Genomic DNA, 16,807 nt, shown 5'->3' with positions numbered 1-16,807 from the left:
AAACACACCACAGAGGTAGAAGTCTGCTGGGTAATTAACACAGATCTAGACACAAGAAGGAAAATGGAGTATGACACACACAAAAAAGAACAAGGCAAGAAAAAAGCAAATTGAATATTGTGGAGCTTTTTACACCACATTTCCAGGTCTGAAGACGGTAATTAGGTGGACTCTCTGAGGATAGTGCTTTCACAGAGACGCTAATAGAGCTGTCGACTCTTGTTCTATTTTTCTTGCATCAATAGCGCGTTGAATTTACTATTTATAATTGATCATCACAGAAATCCAATTTTTTTTCAGGGGCGTTGAAAGTCTGTCCAACTCATCTGTTTCCCAACGCCGTGTGATGATGGCCTACAGAAGTGTCTGCTAGCTGCCATTAATTCAAAATTCCATACCCAGACAGTAGACGAGCGCGAAGGGAGGTTTTTCCCAGCACTGTAATTAGACTACCAAGGAAGGGGTGTGAATGATGTGAAAAAAATGAGCTGCTGTTTCCTGTTCCGCAAGACAAAAGCAATACATGAATTTTAAGCCTGTCTCAAGTGGACGTGAGGGGAGTCGGAGAGGTGGGACAGGGAGTGATGCCTCTGCCTTCTCCTCTTTTATCTATGGATCAATTACAGTTTATTGATCTATTTAATAGAGAGACCCTTGTACCCTGATTAGATTCTACTGCATAGGTGATCCAAGGACTTTGTTTGAATACATTTAAATCCCAGACCCTGGGTGTATTGATATAAGTACATGCAGTGTAAGAACCGAACCAGATGATTGGACGGCTCCACACCGCAGAAGATTGAGAATTCAGAGCACTAACTTCATTACAAGTACCATCATCCCTTCTTTATTATCATGAGCCTTTCGCTGCAGCCTTCCAGACATGAATGCATACCCAGAAGACCTTTTGGTGATTAGGCTGCTTTATTGATTGTTTGTTGACTGACTTCTTCTTTTGATCCCAAAAGAGTTTTTTTTTTTTTTGCAAAATCTTTTACACAATGCACTTGTCTTCTGAAAGGAACTGGATTCAGAGATTTGGAAAAAAACCCCATTGAGGATCGGAAGAACATTAACTGATGCTATTTATTTTTGTTTTTTCAAATGCAAATGCTTGACACCCACTGACACGAGTTAATACCGATCTCCTGCCTGGCAACTTAAATAAGAGGCATTTGGAGCTGATGAGTGGTCTGAACGATTGATAGGGTTCGTGTGGAGAGCATGATGACGCCACACACTTCTATGGAGCAGCAGCTAACACTCAGGCCTGGTTTCCCGGGAGCAGCATGCAGAATCTCATCCAATTGCATTATCAAAGACAGCTGCCTCATTTCCATAAAGTGTTCCAGAAGAAGTCAGAAGGCCTGTTTCTCCACAGTTTTTTGCCTAATTAATGTAAATGATCAATTTAGGAAAGTAAAGAAGTGCCATTATCCAAACATTTTTTTTCCAGTTACAGAGGCTTGCATATTCAAAAGCTTTACACTAAACACAGCTGTCTTGTTTCGATGACCACGTTTGGTATGCTCATCAAAACAATACATTTGACAAAGTTTTCAAGCATTAAAACAATTCTGGCAATCATAAGTGCATCCATCTGTTTTCCGGGACAACCGTAACCATCTTGTCTACAGCTACTTCTGCTCTGCAGGAGCCTACCCCAACTGACTCTGGGCGAAGGGCAGGGGACACTCTGTACGTGTCGCCAAAGTGTCTCTGCATCATATGTCAGTATGATAAAATCAATGGAAGAGGATCAATAAAAGTTATTACAGAACAAGCCGCCATGGATCCCACATGGACTGGAAAAGCTCTGCGGCGGGTGAGCATCTTCAGCTGGTAGTGAGCATCGCTGTTATTGGAGAGGTGACATGTTCAGAGCTGAAAGACAGCGGCACCCCAGCAGTGACCTGCTCACCCTGCCGCCGTCTGGTGAAAGACACAGGAGCTCTCCGCCGCCACACCATCAGACTGTAGAGTAGCTGCTTTTTTCTGGCTGCCAGGCTTTTGAGCTCATCCTTCAGTCCACCTTGGGAAGGTTTTATTTTTGTGACATGTTCATTTATTCATTACGTTATGTAGTTATGTAGCTGTTGCTCTCCGTCTGTAGTAAAGGGACCCACAGCTGGTGTTTCATCCTGCAGTGTTGAGTTGTACTTGACATGATATCAGCGTAGATTTGGTGACACTTCATCCGTGATCAGATCTGGAGTTGTCGGGTGTTTTTGAGATTCTCATTTTTAGTTCAGAGGATATTATTTTAACATTGTATAGCATCACTAAGAATGAATGCTTTAGTTTATTGTTCAAGAAAGATTTTTTTTAAATTTATGACAAAGAATGAAATCCTTCTAATGAGGAAGGTTTGCTGGTCCTGCTGATAGTGAAAAGTAAAGACTGATATTTCTTTTGAATCTTTCAGCGTCTTTTTGTGTGCATGAGCGCCGCTGCCTCTGTCGAACCCTGTTACATAAATCCATTAGCAGCACCCCTTAGCACATGAGCTCACATAAACCAAATGTATACCGCCTGAGACCAAGTGAATAGTGAAGGGCAAAAATCTACGCTTGTCTCTATTTTACTCCCCTTGTAATCTCAAAAATGAACAAACTGAATTTGTTTTAAGACGATAATTGGTTGTTTGTATGTAGACTGAGCAGGTCACGAGTTGAGGCAGGAAGAAAATGGCAGTCTGTAAAGTTTAATATTGGAGATTGAAGTGTCGTGTTGTAATAACCTCATTCCATGAGGTTAGGGTTAGAGGTACTTTTGATTTAGGGTTAGGGTTAGGGTTAAGGTTGCATTAGGGAGGGGTTTACATTAGGGTTAAACTGGGGTCAGTATTAGAGTTGACTTCGCATTTGGGTTAGGTTCAGGGTTTGGGTTAGGGTTAAGGTTATGGTTAAGATTAGGATTGAATTAGGGTGAGGGTAGAGTTAGGTCCAGGGTTTGGGTTGGGATTGAGATAGGGTTAGAGTTAGGGTTAGGAATCGGGTTAGAGTTGACTATTTCTAGGATTAAGGTTGATCTAGGGTTAGGGTTAGAGTAAGGGTCAAGACTGAACTAGAGTTAGGGTTAGGGTTGAGTTTGGGTTAAGGTTGATTTATGGTTAGGGACAGGGTTGGGACAATTTAGGGTAAGGGTTAGACTAAATGTTGAGTTAGGGTTAGGTTTAGGGTTGAGTTAAGGTTAGGCACCCACCCTGCTTTTAATGTAACTCCAATAGAATAGAGGGTGATCTGATCAAATGCACAAAACACCAGTTTTAGAGAGGTGGATATTATCTTCTGTTATTAATATTCTGCATGGAGGCAAGAGACTGTTGCATCTATGGAGACCTCATAGACCTCCATTTATCATCCATCATATCATATACTGTACCTGCCACAAATGAGTCTTCAGGTACTCCTTTGAGAGCCACACCAAAGTGTTTTGGGCACCTCCGAATGTGACTGATATCAGCAGAAACAGTTATGCAGTCTATCTCCAAGAGGATAATGTATCCCTGGATGGAATCGACCAATAGCACTGCAGGTTTTATCGGATCAACTCCACAATCCAATTGGCTGGTGAGGAGTTGGAGAGTGTGTTTTTCCTGGGCACACACAAAGACACAATCAGCAAGCCAGTCTCTGTTAATGCAAGTTTAATACTTTCCTGTCAGCCATGTTTTCACAGTCTGATGTCACAGAGCCAACAATGTTTGAGATGTTTCATGATTGTAAAAAAGTCCAAGGTATTAAGATAAAATATGCTGAACACTTTTCCGTGCAGGCAATGATCGAAAGACTTACTGCAGCTTGTGTCTTTTCTTCTAGTTTTGTTCTCCTGCCCCAAAACAGAGGCAAATAAGGCAAATACTGTAGGTGTGATTAATGCTGCTCACTGCTAATCTCCACAGACTCAGCGGGGGCCGAAACACCTGACATCTGCAGGTTAACACAAGCTGCTCCAGAGGGAAAACAGAGCAACCTAAACATATTTAGTCTTTCCTGTCTTCGTTTATTAGTTCTATCTTGGCACCGGGTTGAACGCACGTCGCTCAGTTCATCACTTCAAGGCTGAGGGAGCAGTTCCATCTTTCCTCCTGTGTGTACTGTATGATTGATCTTCCATTTACAATAAAACCGCGGGGCGGGATTCTTGTGACACAAATCTTCCAGCTTTACACGTCTGACATGATAGGCGTTGTGCCAAATGGAGCAGAGAAATAAGATGTCTGCGGGTGCGACACAATTTGGAATTGTTCCAAACTTATGAGATCCTTGTTATGATTCACATTCTTTAATTAGTTTGTTAGATGAATGGGCATGTCATCATCAAAATGGGTGTTTGTCACTCCTTTTATGGTTAACACAGGGTTATTAAATTGATGTGAGACAGCTGACAGCCGGGGCATGGAATGAATCCAGAAGAAGCTCCAGCTGGATGCAGTTTTTCTGCAGATGGTGCAGACATCATGTCTTCAATAACTTTTAAATAATGTCTGCAGTTGTTCACAGCAATATTTTCCCTCTTGACTGCATGAAGTTGCAAGAAAAATCTTGCCATGTCTGTTCCACTGACACACAGCTTTAGGAGACTTTACTATAAATTAGGCAGCCATTGTAAACTTATTGAGTGAATACATATAATCCTAATTGAGATCTTCCAAAAGCACGGTCTGCACTGCATGTCCTTCCTCTGACGAAATTTTCTGCCACAACCATATTTAGAACATTTGCATTGAGCCGAAGTTCAAAGAGTTCAAATAGCTGCACAAGCAGCCGGGTCATGGAGGACCTTCACACCCTCAATCACACCGGTGTCCCCTGGGTATTCTCTGGGCGGGTCACCCTCCTTCTGTACTCCATGAAGTGTTGGCCTGAGTTTCTGCCTGTCTGTAATGAAAAATAGAGATCATGTGTGGCAGGAGACTGGAGGAAACAGAAAGACAGGAATACCAATCCATCCATGCACATATCTAATGGACATTTTTATATTTATTGTATACTATCTCGGCGGTTTTTATACCTATTTTTTAGTGTTATATATTTATGACTGTCTGTACGACATTCCACATAGTTTCTGCCAACATTCCAAAAATACTACACAAAGAATGATGGCTAAAAGTAGAAGAATGGATTCAAAGTTTGGCAAGAATGTGATTGGTTGGTTTAAGTGAAAGTCAAGATTAATCAGCAGAGAGAGAGAATTGGGAATACATCAGCACTTCTGGATTTGAATGACATCAAACTTCCATTGTTACTTCATATCTACACAGAAAACATATTTTGTACTCCACTTCTCTTTCATATGGCTTTCAATTGATATAATATTAGTTAAGAATTGACCAGCTCTGTGCTCAATGACATCAGCAACAGGTCAATTGGAATGAATTCCAGGGTGCATGGGGAAGTCATGTCTTTATGACGATGAGGAGAAACCAAAGAGATAAAAATCTTTTTCTCAGGATGAAAATCAAACATTGATTATTCTGCCCAATGGTCACATTAAAACTGGAACGGCCTTCAGTTTTTTAGGGTAAAGATAATAATAATTTCTTATTATGCTTGTTACAAAAAAATCTGCTGAAGCTTTTTACTACAGATCATTGTAATTCATATCAATCAGCAAACCTGTGCTCCACAAGGTGGATAACTGGCTGCTGACAAGACGATTGCAATTGTCTCATCTACAAGAAAAAAAAATTCTGTATATATATTTGCATTGTTTATCAAGAGTAATTTAACATCAGTAATGCCTTCAATTGTTCATTTAGTATCAGTATATCACATTTGTCACAGTAAGCCTGGTACTTATGATTGACAATAGTTGTAAGAGGTTGTTCAGGTTAATTCAATAATCAACCCACAAAAGCTGCGAGACTGCAACATCCTGCGACACCCTGAATTTAACACATATCTCATCAGGTTTCTGAGATGTGTGCCTAAAAAGGCATAAAAGTGAAAACTTGACCTTGAACTAGTTTTTCAATGTCAAGGTTGTGATCTAATTTTTATCCCCTTGCCTCTTTGAATATAACGCCTTTTATTTTGTCTTTCTATCTAATCCGGTTCCTGAGATATGTGCAAAAAAATGTAAAAAAGTTGAAATTTGACCTTGACCTAGTTTTCTCACGGTCAAGGTCATCATCTCATTTTCATCCCCTTTGCCGCCTGAGAAATGTGCTTTTTGTTACATCTTTCTATCTGCAACAGCTGTGGAGATATTTGGTGGTCGGACAGACGGACGGATGGACGAACACACAAACACTGACAATTACGATACATCACCGCTTCCTGGGATGCAATTATTTTCAGATCAAATCAGAAAAATCATGCACATTACAATCTAACTATTTTCCCATATAATGAGCAGGAAACAATTGGATTTGTTCCCCGGCTGATAACAGATCAGACAGAGAAGAGACTCCTTCTCCTCTCTTTGTATGCATACGTGGCTCATCCCTAATAGCCTGATATAAAATTTGATTATATTCATTAACTGTTCACCAAAGGAGGCAACTCATGACTTATTGTAAGTTGTTATTGTTTAATATTCATGCCATACACACTGGATATTATTGGAAAGTTAAACTTGTTTACATTTGTTAATCAGTCAAACAGGGCCGTTAAACAAATCCAGTAGGAGATGATCTTGAAATATTAATTAGCTAATCCCACGATGATGGACCAACTCTTTTACAAGTTTTCTAGACATGGTTAACCATTTCAAGGTTTAATCATTAATCAATTTGCATAATGTGTTTCAAAGTCTATGTCCTCTCAAGGACGAACATGGATTTCTGCATTGATCGCTGATCGATCAATCCAGACATCAGGTTGGCACGCGTCACGTTCATCTGATGGAGAAGTCAGACTGCTGGGGTGATTGTTGTGTTTGTCATTCTGACTAATAAACAGAAGAGTTAGGTCAGTAGCCCTTTGCTTTTGGATGTCTGAATATCTTTATCGTTCATCCTGCAAGCACTCTGTGCTAGGAAGGAGAGGAAGAGGAAGTGGGAAGAGAGGAAGGTACTGCTGAGGTGGTGTACTGAACTGTTCCAACCCAGGGATCAGGAAGCAGCTCGATGAAGAACCATTTTCTGTATCTGCGTCCCCTGGGTTCCTCGACCCCATGTGCTGTCTTAGAGGACTACTGGCAGGTCCTGCGTCCAGTGACTCCAATGGGAATAGTAGCAGAGATTAATACTGATCTTTCCCCGGACCCATTTTTCATGAGACACAGATTCCCCTCTACAGCAGCAGCAACTCCAATAAAAAAAGCAGGACAGAAGTAAAGCGGTGTGTGGACCTCTGGCTATAAGTTACTAGAATTTAAACTTCTAATTGATGATGCTAAGTGCAAAAAAAAAAAAAAAGGATGAATGTGTTTGTGTAATCATCCTCTTGAATTGAGAGGAACATTGGTTGTCATGTGATGCTCTGCTGAATTTGTGAACGGTTAAAAATCACTTCAACAGCGTAATGCATTAACACTGCAGCAATAAACACTGCTGTGAAGAGAATGTAGCGTTAACAGGTCCACCTCTGATAATGCTGGTAAAATATCATTGAGGTGAACTCAAAGGAGCACAGAGCACATTCTGAATTAAATTCACTGATTTACCGTATTTGGGTTTTCTTTTAAAGGTTAAAATTAAAGCACAGATTTATGAACAAACCTACAGAAGATTGACTTTTTTTTTGGTGTGTTCAAGCCAGTAGCACGCGCGCACACACACACACACACACACACACACACACACACACACACACACACACACACACACACACACACACACACACACACACACACACACACACACACACACACACACACACACACCATCTAACTCTGGCCATAAGGATATTTTCCTTTTCTCTTCAAGGTCACCCTATATCGTCAGGGAGGCTCGTTTGCCGTCATCAAGAATTTGTTCGAAGGAGCTGCATTTATTATTTAAAGCAAAGCATTTTAATTTTTTTTTTTTCATTTCAATTTGTTCATTTCTAGCCAATAAACATCAAAATTCATGAAAACTTTGTGTTATATAAGTGCAAAATAAACGTGATGTATTTCACCATCTGTTTCTGATGATTGCTTTTTTCTCCACATTGTATCTGCATTTTGATTGAGCAGAGGTTAATGATGAATATTTCCTGAATACACTGCTCATCACAGAAATTGAGAAATCATTAATCAAGCTGTTTTTCAATGAATTGTTGTGGCATTATTGATTTAAAACCAAAACAATATAGTTGTCAGACCCACAGTTGCTGCATGTGAGGAGCAGGAACATGCCACATAAGGGTTAAAACAGGACTAAAATTGTTTTCTAGGGAGGAAAACAACAAAACAATGCCGTCTGTGCTGCAGATGATATTCCCGCTATGTGCTGTCATAATTTTTTCATGAGTCGTGCCTCCAGACGCTGCAGTTCTCATACCGTACGTACACAGACCCGTATTTGATTCCAGCAACTTTCATGATATGCTCTACAAATGAAGAGCTCCTTCCAAACATGATGCCAAAGGAGGCATAACAAATTGAATGCTTTCAGATTCAATCAGTATCTCAAGATGACTTCTTTCAGATAATAAAATTTCAAGCATCCAGTGAATGCCTATTTTTTTTCCAGAGCTGACAACCACCAGCGAAGATGAGTTTAGATGAAGTGTAGGAGGAATCTGAAGTACCGGAGAGTTGCAATCAGCCTGAGCAGCCACCGTACATAATGTGACCACTATTACATGCAATCAACTGCATTGTTCTGCTGCATGGCTAGTATTGCTCCCGTAGATTTTCTGCTCAATGGCGTGCAGACAATCTCTCCGGGAAGTAGCCAATAAGCATTTATGAGGTGATTTAAGAACGAAAAATATTTAAGTATAAAAACACAAAAGAGAAATGTAGAAACAACCTTAATGTTGTACAATATGCCCTTCAGATGCCCTTGTGCTGCGTGAGCTGGACATCTAAAAATAGCTTCACTTCCTGCTTCGTTAACATCTTTAAAGGAGTTGAGCCGGTCTAGCTCGCATAAAGCACAGACGTGATTGGATGATGAATATCAGGGTGAATCGATACCACTGTCACAGCAGTACTTAGGAGTAATCACTGTGGTTGCTGAGAAGCGGGAATAGTGCACCTTTGTTATTTTTCACGAGGGATTGGCCTCCTGTTTACAAACCAGCTGGTTCAATATGTTTAGAAGATGCATGTATGTGACGTGAGCTGTGATCCTATAACTGATCACAGTAGACACTTTACCTGAGACTACAGAAAATGACAACCTGTGCTCCATTCTTTACTTTCTATACTGATACTTTGTGGCAAATGAATTAAGCGACGCCTAGCTTTAAAAAGAAGTATGGTTTATATTGTCATGATGAACATGCTAAGCGTTCTGTGAGGCTGTAAGAAAACACAGTTATGCTTTAAAATTATAATCCAGACCATTTCAACAACACAACAAACACAATAATGTATCCAGTGTACGATGTATGTATTACAGTAACCGTGAAGTGTCATTTCATTTAAGCTACCTGCATTTAAACAGTTCCTTTATCATCCAGAGGAGAGTCAAGACACTGAGTTTTGAGATCGACAGACTAATCAACAAAACTAGCCTAAAGTCACAAATTGCCTTTTCCAGAAGAAATCATGCACATACTATATACACAGAGCATATAATAATCTATGTTTCTAATGATTCTAATGATAACTCAGTCATTTCCTCTCCTATCATCAACAATTAACCTATTTCCTTCTCCTCTTTGACACAAGTATGTAAACTAGAGCATGTCCCTTGGAGGTTATTCCCTCATGAGTGTTTAAGGAATTGCTGGATAAATTTGGATTTAGTAGTTAGAAGAAATTAGCTTCCAACTCCATCTTGTTTAATACATCTAACCTAAATCAACTCACACACTCACACCTACAGACAATTTGGAAGCAGCTATTCCACCTGAAGTGCATGTTTTTGAAGCCTGAGAACCCGGAGAGAACCCACACAGACACGGAAAGAACAGGACACAAACCTGGAACCGTCTGGCTGTGAGACAACAGTGCTACCCCCTGCACCACCGCGCCACGAGTCCAGATTTGGTTCAGGTAAAATGCCCTGTCCTTACAGAGACACATGATTTTTTCTTGTTTTTACTGCTCAGTGAGTCAGTCTTCTGTATCTCAGTCTTCCTGCAGCATCACACAGTCAGTCACTCCATCCTCTTGGAGCCTTGTTGACATTCAGGGAAAAGTGCCTCAGTGCTTTCAGTCAGTTCAGCTTCCGTTAGAGGTAATAATGTGTCCTCTATCTCTTCAACCATCTCCTGGGGAGAGTGGCACCAGCTACGATCCAGGCCTAATTTTGTTTTCTGCTTTAAATCGACATCTCCTGTTGTTGCTATGCTGATGACACCCAGCTGTTCCATGTTGCTTCATGTTGTTGGGACTCCAATCTGAACAACAATTAGGAGAAAAACAGCCCAGAATACTCCTGAGCAGGAAGGAAGTGAAAAACAACTTTTATTCAAGTCACTGTTATTAAAGTAATTTATTTGCTCCGTTGTTCTTCAGAATTAGTTATTTTGTTTTTATTGAACTACTACATACCTGCACCAGCCAGCATTGGAGCTGCTTATAGTGTATCAGAGTTGTTGATTGGACTGGTTACAATTGGTCAAAGAGGCTGATTGGTTTGGTTATAGTTGAATAGAGACTGATAACAACAGGTCATTTATGTTGACTCGACTGATTATAGTGGGATAAAGAGGTTGAGAGGACAAGTTAATCTATCAGAGAGGTTAATTAGACTGGTTATAATGGAACAAAGAGGACACCAAGCATGTCATTTTGCTGGAATTATTTTGTAATTTTCTTATAAATGTTGAAATGACTTCCTGATTCTCAGTCAGACAACCACCTCAGCAGATATCCTGGGTGTGACATCACCTGGTTGTTCATTAAATCCTGTCGCTTCTAAATCAATTCATATGAGAGACGTTGGAGCTACAGGACATGATCTAATATTGAGATGTGACAATTTTGAACAAATTATTTCCCAATTTGCATACAGACATGACATAATCTAATAATGCATCGACATCTTTAAAATCATACTGTAGGTCGTATTGAAGAGTACTGCAGCAAACTCTCTAATCAATGCTCTTTCATAGAGGCCGGCCAATGTGTAATAAAGTATGCCTGAATGAGAATGGACTGCACAGAAAGCAGGTGACTGGCCTTCCCCTCAATGTCATTTCCATTCACTGCTTTGACTGAGAGCGACAGTAAATGGAGTGTGTCAGGAGTGTGTGGTGTTGAGTGGGATGTGAGATATGCATTGGCCTGGATTTGTAAGCATGCAGGTGTGTCTGAATCCTAAAGGATACCTCTACTAGCCCCACATCTGCTTGCGTAGATAGAAATCAGACTGTGGGTATTTCTAAAACTGAGCAGGTTCTGGCTCAGGTTTCAAAGCATTTGAAATGACTCCACAGCTACTTCTCTTTACAGTTCCATGTGCACATAAGCCCCTGCAATATTCACTCAACAATGTGAAGAAATAGCCCATCTGAGTACTGTTCACCAGGACACTTATTTTCTTCCTCTTTTTTAACACAGTTCTGTTGTTCTTTTGTTTGTTCGGTGTAACAAAATTCCCCCCGTCTGTCAGGGAATGTAACAGATGGAGATATAACAAAACCCCAGTAGATGAAACTGACACTACCAGCATTACCAGTCGCTGCAGAAGATAAGAGAGAATATCACGGCCAATGTGTCTGTTTTTAGAGCGACGCTGTTATTTGATTGAAATATCCCTGCAGCTATTAGCTGGGGTTCTTTAATAACTGTCCACCAGTGCCACAGGCAGATCAACACGTCCACCTGTCCAATTCAGTTCAGATCCACAGGTGTCCTGTGCAGTCAGGGCCTGTTAATATGCAGTCAAGGTAAATGTGATGTTATCCTGAATATTAGTTTACTTTCTGTAAACGTGTTGTTAGCATGACGGTGATCCGTCCTAAATGTAAAGGTACAGTGTATAACAAGCATTCTGTTCACATTGCACCTCGGCCTAAAAGTGTCACCAAACTTGGATGCATAGTTTGAGGTGGATTGATATAAGGAACAAAAAACAGATCTTCAGCTGCTCCCCACTGTATGGATGCTGTGTCCTCAGCAGGTTTGAGCAGCTTTAATCCACCTTCCTTTTTTGTGTCAGTCTACAAGCTCTGCTTGTCACTGAAGACCAAAAAGAATAGCAAAATATTTCATCTGAAGATGAGGTATCCCCCGACCCACCGATATAAATATATATATACATATACATATATACACATATGCATATATATGGGTGTATATACATATATATATGTATATACATATATACATGTACACAGAATATAAAATATCTTGTGTATGTTCAGTATGTTACTTTTAAAACTTAAACAACCAGGCAATGAAAAAAACCAAACAACAACAACCAACAAAACGTTCATTAATTGTCTACCACTTGTTCCGATTTTGCAGGTCACATGGGTTGCTGGAGCCTATCCCAGCTGACTAAAGGGCAAGAGGCAGGGGACACTCTGAGCACGCCGCCATTTCATTTTGGAACCATAAAGACAAACAACCACTCAGCACACACTCAGAGCTGTGGGCATTCAAACCCGTGACCACCTCACTGTGAGGCCACACAGTCTGTTGTTAGTTTTTTTCATGGTGTTCATGAGAAGTAATCCAACAGCGTTGTTTGTAAAAATGACTCGTATGCTTCGAACTACTCTTGATGCAAAACCTTTCTTGCGGATGGAAGTTTTTTCCCACACCGACACTAACCCACAACACAACAATGACACCTACTCTACTCCTGCACGAGGGTACAATACTTAATAATAGTTTAGAACAGCATGTTACTCTAACCATCATCTATTTAGGGATTAAAATATCTGAAAAATTTCATGCAAATGTCACTCATAATATCTTGAATTCAAATGAGCAGAAAACGTGGACCAGGCCTGCGTTCAGAAACACGTCTCAGTTCTCTGTGCAGCTCCGTACCAGGATTCTCCAAATGGCTTCCCAGGTTGTCAGACACACGTTTTACACAAGGACACTTCCTCTCAGGTTGTTTCCAGACATACGCTCTGTGACCTTGCTTTTCACAAATCCACTTCGGACGGATATGAAAGAAACCAGAACAACATAAACATGTGGAACGGAGGGCCGTCTCTGCTCAGGATTTAAAATAGATTCCCATCAGAGGATCAATGTGAGATCGTTGGTCTCCGCTTGTTACACCTCAAGGCATCCTTGAGCCAGATTTTGAACCCCAAATTGTTCCTGCTCGTTTTTCCATCATAGTGTAAAGGCGTAAGTCACCTCCATCTTGTGCATGAATGGGTGTGTGAATGCAAGCTTGTGTTGTAAAGCTGCTTTGAAAGGTATTCAGTTGACAAATACATTGTATTGATGTGGACACTTGTATTTGCTGCACACAAAAGATAGCTCTGAGAGTGACTGTGACCGTGACACTGAAAATACCATTTGAGAAACACAGTGAGATACATACATACATCCCCCTGAATGCCACATGTCTCTCTCCATAGATGATTATAAATTTAAATATGCCTGTATAGAGCTGCAGGCTGTCACGGTGTTCTCATTACCATGGTAGACAACCTGAAACTTAAGGGATTTTATCAATAGTTGTATGATGTCATAAATATTAATTTATATTTTAATAGACAATAGAGAGTATCAAATTAAAATCTCCTCAAGTATAATTCCGCAGATATTTTGCTCTGAAGTTGTTTTAGGGTCCTGGCCACACACACCAAAATGGGAAACAAAGACTTACTTCAGTTTAGATGATTGTCCTTGTCCGTGTTGGTCGCATCAAAGGTCATGGTACCGGTAATTCAGCCATCATTCCTGTTTGTACCAACAGGGACTTATGTCTAAGACGTAAAGCTGGTCCAAGTCACTAGTATTCACCAACGGCCTTGGAGAGGACAGAAATATATAATTGAGGTGAAAGATACATTCCTGTGGCATAGATCAGATGATGCAATGTCATCCCAAGAATAATAAGAGCGCGCCTTGAGCAGCCCTGAATCTGGGTGAGGTGCAATCTTTTCTGTCACTCCAAATCTCACAGTGAGTTCCTTTACCATCCTCTGGGACAAACATTTTTCTTGCAAATAATAAAAACACATTAGCAATTTATCTTAACAAACATCTAAAAAAAAACACAGACCACCTTTCAATAAAAAAGCCAATGACCACAAATTAAGGTCAGGTCTTATTTACATTTGCTGCTTTGTCCAAAAATCACATTTTTCATTTTAACTTATATAATTACTAGACTATTAATACAAAATAAAGATTCTGTTTACTGTATGCACACACGAATAGCTTCGTGTGGCCTTTGGATGAAAACTCCGAGGACATTTGCTCCATCGTCACAGAATTCTCTGTAGTTTGTAATCCTGTCACAGTAACGCAAACAGCCTCAACATAAATAGCCCACTTCACAGAGAAAAAATAATTCAAAAATGCTTTTCTAAAACATGTATTTTCATTACAGCTATTATTAATATAACTATTAATAATTTTTAATGAAGAATTGGAAACACCAGAAGATTTACATAAAATCAAACCCTGAAATTATTTTTAATAATTGGTTTCCTGCATGATGTATTTAAGCATTTGAGTGTTGGTGATAATATGTGCTATATTCTTACTTTTTCTACATCTCTGTGCTGTAAGAACATGGCTGCTTCTGATTGGGAACACAACATCATCAGTAAACATGATGAGTTTCACACAAACTGTAGATGAAAAAGCCTTTCTGTGGTGCAGTGACTGATGCACCTTCAATCATTTACACTTAGTATTTTGATCCTGCCTGGCAACCACCTCCACACTGGATGTCCCCATTTTAGAAACCCATTACAGAAAACATTACTCTGAAACAGGTCACCTCCCTTATTGGCACCGCTGAAAATCTGATGTACTGTGCTGCGCCAATGGTCAGTTTCTAACATTATGTTATTGAATGTCGGGTATTGATGTTAGTCCAATGCCCTGCAGAACCTGGCATGTATGGATAACACTTACACAAATGTAATATCCAGCGGTTAATCTCTGCTGAGACAGAGTTTGGAGCCTCTCAGACAGAACCAATTATCTCTTAGAAAGCCATTTTCTTTGTTTGTCAGACTTTACAAAAATCGCACCATTCATGCAATCAATGCGCTCCATGCAACTCGAAACACGCTATTCAAAAGAGGAATCTCACTTCTCATAGCTCTTTAATCACGCTAGACAAAAGATATTAAGGCACCCATAAACTGCCATACAGAGAAGTGGAACTGATGGTGAGTGAAGGTGACTGCCTGCGCCGGAATCCAAAGCAGCGGCAGCCACTGAGTCAGCAGTGAAATATAGCAGGAAGTTAAATGAACACAGTCTCCTACGAGCACCTGTGGAGTTGCAAAGATGATTGTAAGATTCAGCTAAAATGCAAATAAAGAATGAGTCTCAGTCCTGTGGGGGAGCAAAGTGCTTCCTCATCTAAATGTGATTAATGAAAAACAGAGGCTGCGGTCTCTCATACAGGGAACCTGCTGGTATGAGATCTTATTAAAAGTGCAAATGAATACGCCATGACTCCAAAACGACCCAGTGTTTCGTTTTTTAAGGACCTTAGCAATAAGAAGACATTGAAATGCTAAGCCTCTCACGGGTTCTATGCCTGACTTGACCGTTTCCGTTTCGCTAGTAGTGTAGCAAAATGTAGTTTTTGAGGATCAAACATATCCATGTCTGTGAAGTTGGAGATATTCTGGGATGTTGCTGGTGATCACCTTGTTCAAGGACTCTTCTAAGCTTTGTTTGCTATTTCAACAATTCAAACTGTGCCGTTCCTTGGCAGTACCAGTGCCACCTGTTACCCACACCCTCCAAATGACCCAAACTGTCCACAGTTATAAGACCTGAGGATTTGTACCATGGAGAAGGTTAAAGCTGAGGGTGATTCAAGAATACTCAGACTCTCATGTCGTCAATGTTAGTGTCACTTAAAGACGATGGAAGGTTGTGAGCAGGACAAAAGTTTCAAAACATACAAAATGAGCAGATAAGATTATGACATTCATCACAATAAAAACACAATTTAAATTCAATTTTTATCATTTTTTTGAATCTACTTACTAGACAATCTGATCTGTAACGGGAGTCACTCATTATGACTAACTCACAGATGTTATCTTTTGTGTACAAAGTCTTAGATCTTCAACTCGTGAAATACAGGAGGAAAAAAAAAAGTATTGTTGAGTCTATTTCTCTCCAAGCTTTGTGGTAGTAAGGCATTAAATTTAAATGTGGAAACAGCAGAAGGGGCTGGTCTGACATTTTGCCTTTTACTCTAAAATCACCTCAAAGATTGTGTCTTTACATATTTTCCAAATGAGGTAAAAAGGACTGCTGATACCCAGAAAACCCCCTGCACAAATTCAGGCTTCCTTACCATTTTCCTTGATTTTTCTTCTATGTCACAGTAGAGAGTGAGCAGGACTTTTGGAGTTTCCCCCAGATTGGAGCATTGACAGTTTTGAATTCCTTCATTGATATAAGGCACCGTCCTTTGCTGAGCAGCTCACCATTTCCACATTGAAGTATCATCAAGGTGTTGAAGCCCTGCAGACTCAGTTTAAAGTCAACAGGGTGAACACACTGACAGGAGTACATAAAAGTATAAAATACTACATTTCCTGTTGCTAACAGGTGGAGCTAAGGCATGCACAGACAT

At 40.1% G+C, this 16,807-nt stretch overlaps 1 long non-coding RNA gene across 1 annotated transcript; it reads right to left on the bottom strand.

The window, feature by feature from the left end:
• Window positions 1-3,715: 3,715 nt before the first annotated feature.
• LOC137605396 (uncharacterized) lies at window positions 3,716-16,745 on the bottom strand. Its single transcript, XR_011037742.1, has 3 exons — window positions 16,526-16,745; window positions 13,853-13,996; window positions 3,716-4,883 (listed from the first exon to the last, which is right to left on the bottom strand). It is a non-coding gene; the product is annotated as an uncharacterized lncRNA (long non-coding RNA).
• Between the last annotated feature and the right edge of the window lie 62 nt (window positions 16,746-16,807).

The sequence above is a fragment of the Antennarius striatus genome, chromosome 12 (assembly GCF_040054535.1).
Source record: "Antennarius striatus isolate MH-2024 chromosome 12, ASM4005453v1, whole genome shotgun sequence".
Classification (NCBI taxonomy): domain Eukaryota; kingdom Metazoa; phylum Chordata; class Actinopteri; order Lophiiformes; family Antennariidae; genus Antennarius; species Antennarius striatus.
The sequence above is the reverse complement of the archived record's forward strand: the minus strand, read 5'-3'. Positions and strand labels throughout refer to the sequence as shown.